General features: G+C 38.2%; 1 protein-coding gene across 5 annotated transcripts in view; it reads right to left on the bottom strand.

Moving 5' to 3' along the window:
* The window catches only part of MSRA (methionine sulfoxide reductase A), a 388,985-nt gene that overhangs the window by 333,713 nt on the left and 52,281 nt on the right, over positions 1-2,991 (bottom strand). The gene's annotated exons all lie outside the window — the stretch shown is intronic.

Raw genomic sequence — 2,991 nt, 5'->3', positions numbered from 1 at the left:
TGGACAAAAATCATACACCTATGGACGAGGACAGTGGGGGGTAAGGGCATGGGGTGGGGTAGGAACTGGGTGGAAGGGAGCTATGGGGAGAAAAAAGAGGAACAACTGTAATAATCTGAACAATAAAGATTTATTAATAAAAATAAAAATAAAATAAAATAAAAACCACAATGGCTATAATAAAAAAAACAGACAATAACAAGTATCTAAAAGGATGTGGAGAAATTAGAATCCTCATACATTTCTAGTAGGAATTTAAAATAGTACAGCTGCTGGGGAAGCAGTTTGTAAGTTCCTCAAAAAGTTAAATATAGGCTGCCATACGGCCTAGCAATTCTACTCCTAGGTATAGTCCCAAGTTAATTTAAAATATATGTACATGTAAAAACCTGTCCACAACTCTTCACAGCAGCATTCTTCATGGCAACCAAAAGTGGAAACAGCCTGGCCAGTGTGGCTCAGTGGTTGAGTGTTGACCTATGAACTAGGAGGTCACAGTTCAATTCATGGTCAGGGCACATGCCTGGGTTGCAGGCTCAATCCCCAGTAGGGGGCAAGCAGGAGGCAGCTGATCAATGATTCTCTCTCATCAATGATGTTTCTATCTCTCTCCCTCTCCCTTCTTCTCTGAAATCAATGACAATTTTTTTTTAAAGTGGAAACAACTCAAATGCCCATCAACTGATGAATAGGTAAACAAAAAGTGGTATATCCATTTACTGGAATATTAGTCAGACATAAAAAGTAATAAAGTACTGATAAATACTGCAACACAGTAAACCTTGAAAACATTATGGTAAGCAAAAGAAATTAGATGCCAAATGCCATCTATTATGATTCCATTTAAATAAAAGGTCCAGAATAGAAAAATCCAAAGACACAGGAAGTAGATTAGGTGGTTGCTAAGGGCTGAGGGGAGGGGAGAATGAGTAGTGACTGCTAAGGGGCACAGTTTATTTCTGGGATAAAGGAAATGTTCTGTAATTAAATAGTGGTGATGGCTGCACCAGTTTATAAATATACTAAAAATCAATGAATTGTTCACTATAAAATGGAAAATTTTATAGTATGTGAAATATATCTCGATAAAAAATAATTAAAAAAACAACAACATGCGTATACATGAGCTGCTAAGAATCATCTGAATTCATAGATTGTTGCCAGTATAAATTCACGGTCTTCCACCTTTAACAAGTACCCAAATAACTTTCCATGTTTCCCTAGTCAATTCTCTCTCTCTTCTTATTTGCCGGGACACATTATCTACTTTACTCAAACCTCCAACCCTGCCGCCTCTTGTTCACTCTCAGCAGATAATAGCACCTCAAAGTAGAAAACTTCCCCACTTCCCATCACCAAGCCTATAACTTCACTGTCTCCACCAGTCTTTCTTCCTACCTTCCCACTACAAGGAAGAGCTGTTCCTTCTCCCCTTTCAGGTGGATCCCTGTGCTCTGTATCCCAGTCCTCCAAAGAATATCCCTTCCTCCCCTTTTCTGTATCTTAAACCTCAATCTCTCAGCACTTAAACATGTTCATGTCTTTCCCACATAAAACAAATGAACAAACCAACAAAAGCCCAGAGTGACATCATCAAGACGACAACATGGGTCATTCCCAACTTCAGCCTCCCTCACAAGAAAATCAACTAGCAGCTATCCATAGGTTATGTGTACAATTCTATAATATATCATCTGTATGTTGTATTGTGTGTTCACCACACAAAGTCATCTTCTTCCATCACCATTTATCCCTTTACCTTTTCCTAAGTCCTCCCATCCCCCTTTCCATCTGGTAATCACCATACTGTTGTCTGCATCTATGAGGTTTCTGTGTGTATGTGTGCTTAATCCCTTCACCTTTTTCACTTGTGTTCTTCTACCCATTTTAATGGCAATTTTGGTAATTCCTATTTTCTTTAAAAATCATCCATTTAACCTAATTTCACAGAGTGTTCTCATTGCTATGTCCTCTGCATCTGAGGTTGCCTCTATAGCAGTGATGGCGAACCTATGACACGCGTGTCAGAGGTGACACGCGAACTCATTTTTTTGGTTGATTTTTCTTTGTTAAATGGCATTTAAATACAAAAAATAAATATCAAAAATATAAGTCTTTGTTTTACTATGGTTGCAAATATCAAAAAATTTCTATATGTGACACGGCACCAGAGTTAAGTTAGGGTTTTTCAAAATGCTGACACGCCAAGCTCAAAAGGTTCGCCATCACTGCTCTATAGCAAGGATCCTAACTTTTTACAGAAAGGTCTTCAACAAATTGCAACATGACTTTCTCACTTTATCTTCTGGAACTCTGTCAGGCCCCAGATAGCCTATGTACTTTTGTCTCTGTGTCTTAGCTTATGCTTTTCCCACTTGGAATGTTTCCTTCTAATTTCTACACTTGATGCAATTCTATTTATCATTTCAGATCCCATTCAAATATCAATGTAATTACAGAATAGAATTGGTCACTCCTACTCCTATGTTTGGGTAACCCTTTGCTCATAACAATTCTCATAGGATTTCTCATATTGTGTCATAATTATAGATATTTCTCTGCAGCCAGGTTTTGAAATCCCTGATGACAAACTATGCCTAATTAAATTTCTCTTCCTTTTTAACATCCTTGCTGTATATAATCCTAGTACTTAGCAAAATGCCTGACACATAATAGTAACTCAATATGTTTTGGCAGCACCCTGCAGTTGTCCTTTACAATTTGTAGGGATATAGTACACACACACACATAACATGTATTTTATCTGTTCCCCCACTACTTTAAGGACAGAAATCTGAATGTTTTGCTCTCCACTGTATCTTCAGCTCTCAGCATAGCACCAGGCATGTGACAAATACTCAAAAAATATCTGTTGAATTAATATTGTTTGAGCCCTAACCGGTTTGGCTCAGTGGATAGAGCGTCGGCCTATGGACTGAAGGGTCCCAGGTTCAATTCTGGTCAAGGACATGTACCTTGGTTGCGGGCACA

This window comes from Myotis brandtii, unplaced genomic scaffold (genome assembly GCF_000412655.1).
Source record: "Myotis brandtii unplaced genomic scaffold, ASM41265v1 scaffold447, whole genome shotgun sequence".
Lineage (NCBI taxonomy): Eukaryota > Metazoa > Chordata > Mammalia > Chiroptera > Vespertilionidae > Myotis > Myotis brandtii.
The sequence above is the reverse complement of the archived record's forward strand: the minus strand, read 5'-3'. Positions and strand labels throughout refer to the sequence as shown.